Below are 16,714 nucleotides of genomic sequence, written 5' to 3' on the forward strand. Positions count from 1 at the left end.
GCTTCAAATTCCATTACTTTGCTCACTGGTTTGGTGATGATTCAAACTCGAGCCTTTCATCACGTAATTAAAAATTAAATTTAAACTGCAAAGACACACGGCAGAAATAGCTGCTGAAGCATTAATAACAGAGTATGCCTTTAGCTCAGGCATACAGGTGAGTCTAGAAGTTTAACATTGGGGTGCGAATTTATGAGGGCCAGAATGTTAGCAGTTTATTACTTACACCTTGGACAGATAGATTTCACACTCATCTTCATCTCCTTTTCAGAAGACACAGAAACATTCATAACTGAATGTCTATGTGCAGATACTGGTTCCAGTTGGAAAGTCTTATCCCACCTTCTTTGTTTGTCCTATTTCAACGCATCCTTTCAGGACCCAGCTGAATAACCATCTCCTTAATGAGGCATTCTCAATTTACACAGTTAGTTGTATGCCTTTTGTGCTACCAAAGTACGTCATTCATACCTTTGTAATAGCATTTACTCTGTGGTAATATTCTGTTAACAAGTCTGTCTCCTTACTTAATGACAAACTCCTTCTCTACAGGGACTAGATCTTATTGTCTTGATATCCCTAGCACCTAGCATTGTAACTAGCCTATCAGTCATAAAACTGCTGGACGTGGTGATGAGTGCCTCTATTCCCACCTACTCAGGGGGCTGAGGCAGGAGGATCATTGGAGGCCACAGTCTGCTATGATGGAGCTTGTGAACAGTCACTGCACACCAGCCTGGACAACATAGTGAGGCTATGTCTCAATCAATCTACTGAAACATAAATCAAATCAGTGGCTAGCAGGGACTGGGGAAGGAGGGGAGAAGACTGATGATAAGACAAGAGGATGATATACTACCCTCTTGATATAGATATATGTCCCAGGGGATATATCTCAGGGGTGATATATCTCAGGGGCAGTGGTGGTTATATGATCATATATATTTTTCAAAACTCATCAAACTGTTCACCTAAAAAAGGTAAATTTTACTGTATGCATATTATACACCAAAAAGCATGTTTCATAAAAAAAAAACTGCATATGAATAAGGGAATAAACATGAATGAATGAAAGACACAATGAAGCATTTAGCTGAGACTTGCTAGGAGCGCTTACTTTTTTTAAAGTAACATCTGAAACCAGGGCAATGCTTAGCACTAACAGAATTTTAATGGTGGGTATTTTAGGTACACCAGTGAGATTTCTGAATAGAGGCACTTCTATAAATTCTTTACATTATTCTAATTTGCCTAAGTATAAAAGTTACCGGCCAATATCTATCATTCTGAGACAACTTTGGTATTAGTTCTAATACAGTATAAGTCATTTATAATTCACAAAAATAAAGTATTCCTTTTGGTATAATTAACTCAAAAGTGCTTTTCCAGTAAGTCTCAGAGATATATTAACAGCAAACAACAAGTGTGCTACAGAAATTTCAAATGAAGCCAAACTCTGAACATGTAGAACTTATAAAATATTTTGGACCTGGGGCGTGGTAGCTCACATCTGTAATCTCAGCACTTTGGGAGGCAGAGGCAGGTGGATCACTCGATCTCAGGAGTTCGAGACCAGCTTGGCCAACATGGTGAAACACCATCTCTACTAAAAATACAAAAATTAGCCTTGCATAGTGACGTATGCCTGTACTCCCAGCTACTAGGGAGATTGAGGCACAAGAATCGCTTGAACCCAGGAGACAGAGGTTCCAGTGAGCCAAGATAGCACCACTGCACTCCAACCTGGGTGAGGGAGTGAGATTCTGTCTCAAAAAAAAAAAAAGAAAAAAATTGCATTAATTTTGTGATCTTTTTACATGTGCCTTAAGATGATCTATTTATCATGTTATCCTTAGACACCTTTAAAATTGTGATAATCTGACAACAAACTAAACCGATGTTGAGTTAGAGTTGTGATGGGTTACTAACCTGTTTCTCCCTCTCTAAAGACTTAGGTTTAAATTTGTCTTAGGACATAAATTGAAATGTTTACTATTCTAATTTAATCACCAGTGAAATGTGGTGTCTATGCAGGCATGCACATACAGCACCCTCACCTCTCATGAATTTCAATCTCTGCACAGCGATGTAAGGGTAGTCCCCCTACATAAACATAGTACCATTGTTACACCTAAGCGTATGAACAATAATTCCATAATGTCATCTAACATAGAAACGTTATTTAAATTCCTCCAATTGTCCCAACAATATTTTTTTACATTATAAAAATATTCCTAAAATAAAAAGTGAAACTTGAGGCCTGTGTCGAGCATCATGGTACATTACCTGAAGCAATGTCTAGCATTACGTATAATTCACAGTTATTTCATTTCTTCTTCCATAATTTTCAAACCCAGCATTTTCTACAGCACCCCAGGGCAGTTGGAAACAGCTTATGTTTATTTTCCAGTCTTAGTTCCACTTCTTTCTTACCAGCTAAAACATGGGCTAAGTTACTGCCATGTAAACTTTCCAAGAGTCAATTTCTTCATTTATAACTGAAGAAATAACATTGTCATGAATACAGTCAGGATTTAATGAAATTATAGATGTCTTTTATAAACTTAATATACTCCATTATTTTACCCTGGATTCTTAGGACATGGACAAATCGATAGCTTTGTTGTAACTAGTCATAGCACAAGCCTGTCTACTGGTAAAATGAAGGATGAATATGGGGAAATTTCAGAGATTGTTGTAGCTAAATCAACATATATTTATTAAGCACTAACTATACAGAAAGAATAGTAGGCACCTGGGAAACAATATAATTCCTGATTTCCTGAACTTATTATAGTAAGTATTTATGTAAGTATTATCCCTGCTTTACAGTGAGGAACCAGGGCTGAGAAAAAAATATATATATATATGCCAAGTAGTTACTTCACTGGACTCTATTAGGACCATATGTGCAATGTATTTGTAAGTGCCCAGCATAGTTCTTGGTCTTACAAAGCTACATTAAGGCCAGGCGCAGTGGCTCATGCTTGTAATCCCAGCACTGTGGGAGGCTGAGGCAGGTGGATCACCTGAGGTCAGGAGTTTGAGACCAGCCTGGCCAATATGGTGAAACCCTGTCTCTACTAAAAATATAAAAAAAAACCAAAATAGCTGGGAGTGGTGGCAGGCGCCTGTAACCCCAGCTACTTCGGAGGCTGAGGCAGGAGAATCACTTGAACCTGGGAGGCAGAGGCTGCAGTGAGCTGAGATCGCACCACTGCACTCCAGCCCGGGTGACAGAGTGAGACAGGGTGAGACTGGGTTTCAAAAAAAAAAAAAAAAACTACACTAAAACATCATCTAGGGAAAAATTAGTGACCTTCCAAGCAGGTCCTCACCACAATGTGGTTATCATGACAGCTTTGTAGGTCTGGAAATCCTGATTGATGGTTATTATTGTCCAAAGTTTATTTCATCATCTCCCCCAAGGTAGCTCCTCCTCCACTTTTATTTCGTATCTCAGGAGAACCATCATCCACCTACATCGTTGTCCATTCCAGAATTCTCCTCTCCTCATAATCAATGCCCCCATGACATCTCAAACTATCAGCAAATCCCATCAATTCTATTTTAAGAATTTGTTTCCAAATTCATCTTCTTCTCTCCATCTCCATTAGCACTACCCTAGTCTAGATAACTGTCATGTTTCCCTTGGAATATTACAATGGTATTCTCTCTCAACTTTAGGTGGCCTTTGGTCTGTCGTTTGTTTTTGTTTTTTTTTCAATAAAATTATTTGAAAAGTTGGAAAATAATATGATTGGCTCCCACGTATCTCTCAGATTCACCATTTAACATTTTGCTAAATGTGCTTTATGCCCCTTTTTCTCCATATATACATCTGTAAATTTTTTCCCCTAAACTCTTTGGGTTTTTTTGTGGGGGAGGGTGTTGTTGTGGTGGTGGTGTTTATTTGTTTGTTGAGTCACTCTTCACCCAGGCTGGAATGCAGTGGCGCGATCTCAGCTCACTGCAACCTCCTCCTCCCGGGTTCAAGCAATTCTCAAGCCACAGCCTCCCGTGTAGCTGGGATTACAGGTGCATGCCACCATGCCCAGCTAAATTTTTTGTATTTTTAGTAGAGATGGTGTTTCACTGTGTTGACCAGGCTGGTCTCCAACTCCTGATCTCAAATAATCCACCCTCCTTGGCCTCCCAAAGTGCTGGGATTACAGGTGTGAGCCACTGTGCCCAGCCCGCTATACTCTTTGAAAGTAACTTTGGCAAGATCTCTACCCCTAAATGTTTCAGCATGAATATCTAGATAAAGACATTCTCTTACATAAGCATAGTACCATCATTACACCTGTGCATATGAACAATAATTCCATAATATCACCTAACATACAAACTATATTTAAATTTCTCCAATTGTCCCAAAAATGTTTTTACATTATAAAAATATCCTCCTTCTCCCATGCAGACTCCAGTAAATGTCTACACATGGTGTTTGGTTATTAGATTTCTTTAATGTCTTTTCATTTATAATAGCCATTGCTTCCAACATTTATTTGTTTATGTTTTTCAAACTTTGCCTTGTTTGACAAGTTCAGTTTTAGCTGTCATAAAATGTGCCACATTCTGATTTTGTCTCATTCCTTTTCTTTTTCTTTTTGAGACAGGTTCTGGCTCCATCGTGCAGGCTGGAGTGCAATGGCACAATCTTGGCTCACTGCAACCTCTGCCTCCTGTGCTCAAGAGATCTTCCCAGCTCAGCCTCCAAAGTAGCTGGGACTACAGGCACACACCACCACGCCCAGCTAATTTTTGTAATCTTTTTGTAGAGACAAGGTCTTGCTATATTGCCCAGGTTGACCTTGAGTTCCTGGGCTCAAGCGATCCAACAGCCTCAACCTCCCAAAGTGCCCGGATTACAGGCATGAGCCACTACACCTGGCCTGATTGCGCCTTTATTATGTTATTTAACTTATACTTATATCTCTTGTATTTCCTGTAGATTGGAAGTAAGATAGAGACCTAACTAGGTTATTCAAAATATTTATATTTTTGGCAAAAATTTTGACAACAGTCAGTACTTCTGTAGTAGTTTGGTAGAGATGCCCTAACAAAGTTCCACAGATTGGGTGGCTTAAACAGCAAAAACTTACTATTTCACAATTCTGGAGGCCGGAAGCCTAAGATCAAGGGGTTGTCTGGCTTGGCATCTTCTGAGGGCTTCTCTTTGGCTTGTAGATGGAGATCTTCTCCTGGTGGCTTCACATTTCACATGATCTTTCCTCTGGGTAAGTCTGTGTCCTAATTGCCTCCTTTTTTTTTTTTTTTCCCCGAGATGGAGTCTTGCTGCATTGCCCAGGCTGGCCTACAATGGCGTGATCTTGGCTTACTGCAACCTCCACCTCCCGGGTTCAAGCAATTCTCCTGCCTCAGCCTCCCCAGTAGCTGGGACTACAGGTGCATGTCACCATGCCCGTCTAAGTTTTAAATTTTTATTAGACGGGGTTTCACCATGTTGGCCAGGCTGGTCTCAAACTCCTGACCTTAAGTGATCTGCCCACCTTGGCCTCTCAAAAGTGTTAGGATTACAGGCGTGAGCCACCATGCCCAGCCCCAATCTCCTCTTCTGATAAGGACACCAATCATATTGAATTAGGGTCTACCCATATGATCTCATTTTTTCTTCATTACCTCTTTCAAGGCACTGCCTCCAAATATAGTCACATTCTGAGGAACTGGGTTAGGACTTCGACACACAGATTTTGGAGATACACACTTCATCCCATAACAACTTGTTGCTGCATTGCATCAGGGGGCATATAATGTCAAGTTTGCCGGATCTCTCCATTGTAAGGATTCTCTTCGTAATTAGTAAATCATCTGTGGGATGAAAACTTGAAGACCTTCATGTGACTGTCTTGTTCCCCACCATCCTTTCACCCATGAATTTTGCCATCCATTAATGATCCTTGCCCAAATTATTATTTTAAAGGAGCAAAGCAGTGGTTTGCTAATCATTTCTCTCTACATGTGTTAACTGTCATTTTTTCTGTAAAAAGAGGCCTTCAGTTGCTCTGCATTCCAAATTAATATTTGTACAACATTAGTCAACTTAACTATAGCTGCCTAAAAAACTATTGATATTTTCCCCCACCCTGAGGATTAAGTACAAACTCCTTTACATAGCCTCTCTCTCTTTTTTTTTTTTTTTTTTACAGATAAGCAGTTTTTTTTTAATTCATCCTCCTCCTCTTCTTCCTTCTTGTCTTCTTCATCTTCCTCTTCTACCTCTTTCCAGGCAATTTTAGCAGGACTCTTTGCACCATCAAACTTTCCTTTATACTTATAGTCAGCAATATCCTTCTCACATACTTCTCCTTCAGCTTGGCCGCCTTAGTGATGTAAGGCTGCTGTCATTTAAGTTATTCCACATCTCACCCAGCTTTTCTTGTCACATCTCCAATAGAGATGCCAAGGTTTGTGGATTTGATCTTGGGGAGGAATTCTGAACAGAATAAGAAGAACCCAGATGGTGGCTTTTGGGGGCATTAGGTTCCTTCTCCTTCTTGCCTCTCTTAGCTGGTCCATAATCCTTCATTTTCCAGTCATAGCATTCTTTATTCACCTTGGCCGTTTCATCGAATTTAGACTTCTCTTTCCCAGACATCGTCTTCCACCTCTCAGAGCACTTCTTGAAAAATTCTGCAAAATTGACAGGGACCTCTGGGTTTTTCTTCTTATGTTCTTCTCTGCACATCTGCCCAAAGAAGGCAAAAGCAGAGATCTTGCCCTTTGGTTTCTTGGGGTCAAGAAACCAAGAATGTATTGTTCACTAGTCTACATAACCTCTTAAGTACTTCAGCCTCTTCTCTCCTTGTGTCTATTTTACCTTCTTTACTGGTTTACTTCTACTCATTTTTCATAACTCAGCTGTCACTTTTCCCTGGCTGCTTCTACAAAAATTGTAAGAGCGCTCTAGCACTATACTTCCACTATCATAGCATATTTTGTGCTATTTTGTAATTTAAGGTCTTCTCACTGACTAAGCTATCTGAGGAGAGGAATCTCATAAGTCTTGTTTATTCTTACATGTCTCAGCATCTCTTATAGTTCTTGGCACAGAGTAGGCCCGGAATAAAGATTAAATTAATTAATGGGAGTTAGGCACCATATACAAATCTATGTAGACTATAATTTATAACTGATTTATGAAATTTGCAAGGGTAACTTTTAGTTTTTTAAAAAACTAAAAAAACTTTAGTTTTTAAATTGGCAAAAATTGTATATATTTATGGTATACAACATGATGTTTTGACATATTTATATATTGTGGAATGGCTAATCAAGCTTATTAACATATGCATCACTTCACGTATTTAGCATTGCTTTGTGGTAAAAACACTTAAAAATCTACTCTCAACAATTTTCAAGTATACAATATATACAAGGAGAATTTTAATTAAAAGTTTTTTTTTTTTTTTCACTTTATTTGCTTTCTGGGAGCTTAATTCCTAAGTAAGAAAAAATTCCACTCTAAAAATAAGAATTATTTAGGTAGTCCTAGCTATATGCCAGTCCCGGCCCTAAGCATGAATTATTTCAAATTTAATTTACAGAAATCCTTTAGCATAGGTACTATTTTCCCCATATTACAGATGAGGGAATTGAGAGAATATCACACAGCTAGTAAACAGAAGACACGGATTTGCACTCAGGTGTCTCTAATTTCATAATGACTTTGTAATTTAGAAATTACTTTTTTTTTTTTTTTGGTGGAGGTGCCAGGGAATGAACGTGGGACCTCACACTGAAATTACTTTCTTGAGTTCATTTTCCTCATTATAGCTGACTATAAATGTGTCATTTTATGATCATTTGTGGAAGCCCATGTTTTTGATTCAGTAATACTTCCACCTTCAAAAGAACAGACATGTACAACATAAGGCATTTACACTATTAGCAAATACCTAAGTTGGAACAGTCTAGACAATATACATTGTGCAAAAAATGTAAAATGTTAACATGTAACTTATTCCCAGAATTGTGAGTTGATTACATCTAAGTAGATATGGCAGTAAGAGAATTTTGAATTACGTTTAATGTTTGTGGAATTTTAAATGACTGAAAAAGGAAATAGTTTATTTTCTCTTGGAATCTTTTTGTAAAGACCATTTCAAGAGAAAAAATGTATATGTACAGGATTAGGGTGATTACAGTGATCCTGTTCGAGTTACATATATTGTGAAACATGACTTTTGCAAAATGACACATATAAAAGGATAATTTTCAAGATAAGAGTTACTACAACAAAGATAAATACCGCAAGTACCCATGTGATGAAATTTGGACATAGATATGTGAATTTAATGACTCAAAGTATCAAACACGATCCTGACATTGTGGGTACGTACAACAAAATGGTGACTATAAAGGAAGGGCGTGATGGCTCATGCTCGTAATCCTAGCACTTTGGAAGGCTGAGGTGTGCTGATTGCCTGAGCTCAGGTGTTCAAGACCAGCCTGGGCAACATGGCAAAACCCTGTCGCTACTAATAATGCAAAAATTAGCTGAGCATGGCGGCATGTACCTGTAGTCCCAGCTACTCAGAAGGCTGAGGCAGGAGAATCGCTTGAACTCGGGAGGCAGAATTGCAGTGAGCCCAGCTGAGATCATGCCATTGCACTCCAGCCTGGGCAGCAGAGCAAAAAAAGACAAAAAAAAAAAAAAAAAAAAAAAAGTGACTATATAACATAATGAGGAAACTGAATTGCAAGGCCACTAGAAGAGAAAATGTAAAATCTTGTGTATATGTGAGCATGAACTCAACTTGCCAGTTGAGAGTATCCTGAAAATTTAAGATATGCATAAGCAGAAAAAAGAAGGGAAAAAAATAGGATTTAAAAATTAAGTGAAAAAGAGATACAGGCCAAGCGCGGTGGCTTATGCCTGTAATCCCAGCCCTTTGAGAGGCCAAGGCAGGCGGATCACAAGGTCGAGAGTTCCAGACAAGCCTGGCCAATATGGTGAAACCTTGTCTCTACTAAAAATACAAAAAGAATTAGCTGGGTGTGGTGGCGCATGCCTGTAATCCCAGCTACTCGGGAGGCTGAGGCAGGAGAATTGCTTGAACCTGGGAGGTAGAGGTTGCAGTGAGCCAAGATCATGCCACTGCACCCCAGCCTGGGCGACAGAGCAAGACTCCGTTTCAAAAAAAAAAAAAAAAAAAAAAAAAAGAGTTACAATATGGAATTTGTTCTTCAAGTTCTAAAAAATCAAGCATGATGTAATTTATTTAGAATTTAAATTCTACTTTTTTTAAGAAAACAAATTATGTTAGTTAGCAAAATGTGGCAGATAGTTACCAAACCAAAAGTATGAAAATTTTCAGTATTTTTCAGTTTCCTAAATTGGTAATGATAGTTGCTAGAAGTTTTAAGTTTAAGAAGGCACATATATGGATGTAATCACCATGAATTCTACCAGAGTTATGAGGATTGTGGACATCTTTGTCAGAATTTCTTAATGTGAAGCTCACAGAGCACTAGGGTTCCATGAGCCCCCTGAAATTATGTGCCACCTGTCATGTGCATATGCAGCCTTTTTTTTGGAAGGGGTTTGTGACTTTTTAAAATCTGGATTCCTAAAAGAGGTTTATAACCATGCCCTCTACCTTCCCAAATTAAGAATCATTACTTAAAGAAGTATTTGCTTACAAATTGGTAATATTTGGCTTACTTTCTTGTTACCAAGGAAGAAAGATTTTTAGTTTTATGACTTGGCATCTTGTCTTTTCCATTTTATATTCACGTGTGGGAGATAAGATTAGTTTACACAAGTTTCCATTACCAACTAGGTGTGGTTACATTTCTAAGATATCAAGTTAAGAAAGGATCCAAGTTTACAAATCTCATTTTTAATCTCTGTTGCTGTTCATTTTTTTGTTTGGTTTCTTAATCAACTCAGTTCAATTTTGGAAGGGCTGCTGCTTCCTCAAACTGCTTCATGGTTTTATTTTGGTAAGTATGAAGCAAAAAGAAATAACAGTAAAATTCCCACAGTCTTTTCTCCTGTTTAAGAAATTTGAGGATTCTATCAAACATTTTCACTGAGCCCATTTAAAACCAACAGGTAATTAATATGATTTTTGCAGCCATACGTAAGTATTTTAATTTAAACGGTGAATTCTGTGGGGCATGGTGGCCTATAATCCCAACACTTTGTATGGTTGAGGTGGGAGGATTGCTTGAGTCCAGGAGTTCAAAGCCAAACAGGGCAGCACAGTGAGACACCATGTCTAGAAAAAAATACAAAAATTAGCTGGGTGTGGTGGTGTGCAACATTAGTCTCAGCTACTCAGGGGGCTGAGATGGGAGGAGCTCCTGAGTCTGGGAAGATCGAGGCTACAGTGAGCCATGATCACTGCACTCCAGCCTGGGTGACAGAGTGAGACCCTGTCTAAAATAATAATAAAAGAACAGAAAAAGAATAAAAGAAAGGTGAATTCTATCCCCATAGGGACCCTTTAAGCAATACTTCATTCTAACCACATTTGAGTTGCCCTGCTGACAAAATTCTATTTTGTGGTCTGTATTCTAGGAAGTTTCTCTTAATGGCCATGTTTAATCCCATAAAGTCCTTTAACAAAAATTAGAAATAATGATGCTTTTCTATGATTCAGTAGCTATTTCTAAAGGAGAGATGCCTTTAATCTCATTTACACTGCTGAGAAGGAAGAATTAGACAGTATTGTGGGAAATAATTTTTATGCAAAAGAAGATAGAGAAAGTATGAGGACACAAAGTATATTAAAAGATGATTTCTAGACTGAACTACTCAAAACTTGACAAAAAGAGCATAAGATTTTCAGGCAGTTTTTGAGTATGGGGATTATAAGATAGAAAAGAAGAAAACATTTTAATTTTAACTGGAAGAATTGTTACACTCAAGACAAAAATGTAGAAAATATTTGGATATGTTTCAATTATCTAATACTGCATGACAAACCACTCCCAAAATTTAATGGCTTAGAACAATAGCCATTTTATCCCATCTCATGATTTTGTAAATGAGCCAGGCTTGCTAAGTAATTCCAATTTATACTTTTTTTCTCATTTACTAGTTGGAATACTTTTATAAAGAAACACTTTCCCTTACCTCTTCTTCAATTACCTGGTAGAAGCCTTCAAAGAGTAAAGACAGGATAAAGCTTGATTCTTTCCATCTGTTTATCAGTTTTCATGATAATAAATTGTTTTCCTTTCACCCTCCAAAGTCAACCAGTTTAAAGAAAAAATCAGTAAGAACTCCTGGATTACAACATATTTGATGGCTTTCAAATCACTGCAATTTTTAATCACATTGAAGCTCAAACTGCCCCATCTTTGGCCCTTAGGAACCTCAAGTTGACCTCTGAATCCTTTTGACACGATATTAATGGCCTTTGATAATTTCCTTGCTTTTTGGTATAGGAAGATATTTCAGTCTCACCTTGTGCATTTTCCATTGCATACTGTAATCTGCTCTTTTTCCAAGAACTCCAGGTTTCTGTTAGCAATAAATGATATTCAAAGAGTATGATCATGGTGCTAGGGCTGTGTACTGGGCTAGTCACTTCCTAGGCCTTTTCAGTGGACAAAGATGGGAAACAAACACACATTGTGTCTGTGTGTGTATCAAATCTCATAAATTCATATTGATATTTCCAATTTAAATAAAACACCATTCCACTTGCACTCTAGGATGTGTACTATAACCTCTCTCTATTACATCTCTATTTCCTTTCTTCTACTCTAAGAATTGTGGTTCTCAAAAAAAAAAAAAAAAGAAATAATAGAATTAGAATATAATTATTAATTTGCTTTACCCAACAATATACACACACTGGTCTCAGAATAGCAACACTAAATACACTCCAACTGTTTTACTGAAAACCACTTAAACATTTTTTTCATATGTTCCTGTCATTCTTTGCCTTTTAGGAGGTGAACCTTGACAGATCATATAACCATTATAAACTGTACTCTCTTTCTTTTAAACATCATATTATCTTTGTTCTGCAAGTAACTACATAGTTAATGCTCTATACCTATCCTTACAACATTGTCTCTATAGACATTTCGGTTTTGCGAAGCTTATTCTCTGATAGATACCTCAGTAGTACTCATGGAAACAATATCTGCAGAATTTTACGTGATGTTAGTAGTGTGTGCCTTTATATTTGGAAGGCACTTTTGCTTGATATAAAATTCTTGGATCACATTTTATTATTTTAAATCCTAGATGTCTGAGAAACTTTTTTATTTTCCTTTAAAATCTAAATTTTAATAGAAATGTCTTAGGGTTGGCCATCGTGTTGGTATGCTTAGCTAAATGATGTGTTCTTTCAATATATAGTTTTAAATCCTTATAGTTTTCAGGAAATTTTTTTTGAATTATAGTTTTTAGTTATTCTACTCCTTTGCTTTGGTTTTCTTTTGTAATAACTCCTATTATAATTATATTGGATCTTCTTTGTTTATCTTCAATAATTTTTTTTAAAATCTATTTACCTTTCTATTTCTATTTTTAAAGTATTTTCCATTTCCACCCTATATTTCTCTAAAGGCATCATCTGTTATGTTTACCTATATATCTGTTAGGTCTACTTTAATCTCCATTTCTAAAATATATATATTTTTTCTCTTCCTTTCTTGAGATCTGTCACCTCTTTTCTGAGATTTATGAGCTCTGATTTATGTTGTACTTTTGTGACATATATCACTTGAATGGTAGTTTGCCTTACATTTTATTTGTGGTTATCTGTATGCTTATACAATTTATCTAGTTATTAATATCATTAATTCACACAACAAATATTCACTGATCCTCTACTATGTGCAGGTGTTATAGTCTGAAGTTGAGCCACAGTAGCCAATCACTAGATAAATGAAAGAGAGATAAAAGCTTATTGCTTTATGCAACTAAAATTTTGTAGTTTGTTATACAACAATAGCTGACTAACACAACATATTTATAATCATTAAGTCATGTGTTTAGTCTCAGCAGAATGCTTTCACACCATGCATTCACCATATTGAAATTCTCATTTTGACATTGTCAGCTGGATTTATGCCTTTAGGAATATTTTAAGGAAGATATATTTTCAGGAAATTAAAAGTTTGAATTTTTTTCTTCCACTAATGAATATTTGTGATCTAGAAAATTATTGAGTCACAATCCTTTTCCCTAAATCCTTATAAATGTTGCATCATTACTTTCTGACATTTAACAAAAAAACTTTTGCTTGATTTCTTTCCCTTTGTAGGCTGTAGATTTTTTTCTGAAAAATGCTTGCAAGACATTTTTAAAATTCTTGAAATTAAAACAAATTCTGCAGGATATTTTTATGGTATAGTCTCTTTCAATAGACTCTGCCTTGACTTCATTAAGCTCTTTCACCTGCAGACTAAATGAAAGCCCATGAACATTTTCTATTATGTTTTTCATTATTTCTTTTTTTTTTGGCATGTGTAGATGAGTATGTATGATTGTTTGCACCTATTATTCAAAGGTTCACTCTCACTTCTCTGAATCTTATATTTATCATTTCTTTAATTTCATTGACTTCTTTTTTTTTTTTTTTTTTTGAGATGGAATCTCGCTCTGTCACCAAGGCTGGAGTGTAGTGGCATGATATGGCTCACTGCAACCTTTGCCTCCTGGGTTCAAGCAATTCTCCTGCCTCAGCCTCCTGAGCAGCTGGGGCTACAGGCATGTGCCACCACACGTGCCTAATTCATCGATTTCATCTATTGTCTGCAACAGATCTTTCCTTCATGACTCTCAGAATAAACTAACTCCACCAACACCTTGAGAGTAGACATCTAGCCTCCAGAACCATGAGGAAATAAATTTCTGTTATTTCAGTCATCCAGGCTGTCACTATATCAACACTAGCAAACTAACACATCTCCTTAAACTTCTACTTCACTTTCAAAGAAAACCCCAATCATGAATCATTATAATTTTCCCAGGTCAATGAAGGTTGCAGAAAAATCCTACCCTTAGAACTGGTCAAGAGGGGTCCCTATCCTGGTCTAGTGCTTTAAAGAGCAAAATCTAGTTATTTCCAGCTATGCCCTGCCCTAAAGGAATCTTTGGGACCAAGAAGACATGTTCATTCAGAACTTGTGCCTTCACTTTTAGACAATAATTCGAGTACCTGGTCCCTAAAATTTTTTGCTCACACAGCCCCAAGAAGTCTAACAGTGACTTTTCCCGAGGTCCTCCCTACTGAGGACAAACAGTGCTTTCAGTATCTATAATCCTAGGGCAAAAATGTAGCCAAAAGGCCCCCAGGTCCAACAGGTGACAAAGGAGTGGGAGAGCAGTAAGTTTGCCAAATAACATACAAGACAACTTGTTAAATTTGCGTTTCAGATAAACAACAAATAATGTCTTAGTATCAATTCCAAGTATTTCATCAGACAAATGTATACTAAGAATATATTCATTGTTTATTTAAAATTCAAATTTAACTGTACGTCCCTTTTTTAAAAAAACAAATATGGTAACCCTAGTTGGGGGCCAGAGTTGGGTGTCCATATGCTGGGCATCTATATGCATAATCACATGGCCCATTATGATATCATTTCTGATAACATTAGTATCAAATTGAGTATGAAAAGGTGGCACTAGGAAGGCAGGATATATGAGCCAACCAGTTCTCTTTCATTAGCCCATATTCTGATACAATAGAAATTCTAAATTCAACTTGGCTTCCCTGGTATTTTCAAAACAGGAAGAACATATGTAACTTTTACATTTTGTTAGCTATATTTATAATGTTTGAATATTTAGACATTTTTTATTTATGTGGTTCATTTTCAATCTTGTCCCAGCTATAATGTCAAGAGGTGGTACTGTTGCAGAAAAGCACTCTAAGAGTCAATATTATTGTTAATCACATTTAAAGAATGATGAAACTAGGACTTAGAAAGGTCATTCAGCTAGAGGAGTCTGTTTTCAATTTCAGATCTCTCTAAATAGAATCAAATTGTCTTCATCACCAAAAATAATTTACTACTTATAAGTAAATATATTATTCTTTTTCTTTTCTTTTTCTTTCACTCATGGCTCACTGCAGCCTTGATGCCCCCAACCCGCCTCCCCCCACCCCCACCGCCAGGCCAACATGGCAAAATCCCATCTCTACAAAAAATATAAAAATTAGCCAGGCATGGGGACAAGTACCTGTAGTTACAGCTACTTGAGAAGCTGAGATGGGAAGATCGCTTGAGCCTGGGAGGTCAAGGCCACAGTGAGGCAAGATTGAACCACTGAACTCTAGCCTGGGTAGCAGAGTGAGACCTTGTCTCAAAAAAAAAAAAAAAAAAAAAAAGAGAGAGAGACGAAGTTTCCCTTTGTTGCCCAGGCTGGTCTTGAACTCCTGGCCACAAGTGATCCTCCCACCTCAGCCTCCCAAAGTGCTAAAATTACAGGTATGAGCCGCTGTGCCTGGCCATAAGTAAATATATTCTGATCATATAATTTAATATGCATGCATAAACTAATGCATTTCATGGGATACTAAAGACAGGTATAAAGGAAGTCCTAATTGTTCAGGCTTTGACCCTGAGTTTTATGGGCCCAAACACCGGATTTTATAAATGTGCCGACACTTGATAAAACGGTGGGTATGTGTTGTAAATATACAATTCACAACACTGACTTATAAAACAGACTGCCAATTTAAGTTTACAATGGCTAATGTATCTGGCAGAATGATCATTTGTAGCAATTCCTCTTTATGGGAAATGCGAACCAGAAGATCAAATTATAACTCAGAAAATTGCTTGTCTCATGTTGGAACAAAGGGAGTGTATCTTAGTTGTTTTTTTGAGACAGGGTCTCGCTCTATCACCCAGGCCAGAGCGCAGTGGTGCAAAAATGGCTCACTGCAGCCTCGACCTCCCAGGATCAGGTGATCCTCCTGCCTCAGCCCCCAAAGTAGCTGGGACTACAGACGTGTGCCATCATGCCTGGATAAGTTCGTATTTTTTTTAGAGATGGGGTCTCACTATGTTGCCCAGGCTGGTCCCAAACTCCTGGGTTCAAGCGATCCACCTGCCTTGGACTCCCAAAGTGCTGAGATTACAGACGTGAGCCACTGCTCTTAGCCCAGGAGTATACTTTTTTTTTGTTTGCTTTTTCTGAGACGGAGTCTCGCTGTGTTGCCCAGGCTGGAGTGCAGTGGCGCCATCTCGGCTCACTAAAAGCTCCGCCTCCCGGGTTCACGCCATTCTCCCGTCTCAGCCTCCCCAGTAGCTGCGACTATAGGCGCCCCCCACCAGCCCAGCTAATTTTTTGTGTTTTCGTATTTTTTGTATTTTTAGTTGAGACGGGGTTTCACCGTCTTAGCCAGGATGGTCCCTATCTCCTGACTTCGTGATCCGCCCGCCTCGGCCTCCCAAAGTGCTGTGATTACAGGCGTGAGCCACTGCGCTCGGCCAGGAGTATATATTTTTAAGGTAATATTTCCATCAAGATCGGTGAATTACATGCAAAAGAAAGGAAATCAGTATATCGAAATGGTATCTGCATTCTCATGTTTGTTACAGCACTATTCACAACAGCCAAGATTTGGAAGCAACTTAAGTGTCCATTAACAGGTGAATGAGTAAGAAAAATGAGGTGCATATACGCCATTAAAAAAAAATGAGATCCTGTCATTTGCAACACGGATGAAACTGGAGGTCATTATATTAAAGGAAATAAGAC

The 16,714-nt window shown here is 37.7% G+C and overlaps 1 pseudogene; it reads right to left on the bottom strand.

The window, feature by feature from the left end:
* Positions 1 to 6,117: 6,117 nt before the first annotated feature.
* LOC105530614 lies at positions 6,118 to 6,766 on the bottom strand (annotated as a pseudogene).
* Positions 6,767 to 16,714: the final 9,948 nt, after the last annotated feature.

Source organism: Mandrillus leucophaeus, unplaced genomic scaffold (genome assembly GCF_000951045.1).
Source record: "Mandrillus leucophaeus isolate KB7577 unplaced genomic scaffold, Mleu.le_1.0 Scaffold832, whole genome shotgun sequence".
Taxonomy (NCBI): domain Eukaryota; kingdom Metazoa; phylum Chordata; class Mammalia; order Primates; family Cercopithecidae; genus Mandrillus; species Mandrillus leucophaeus.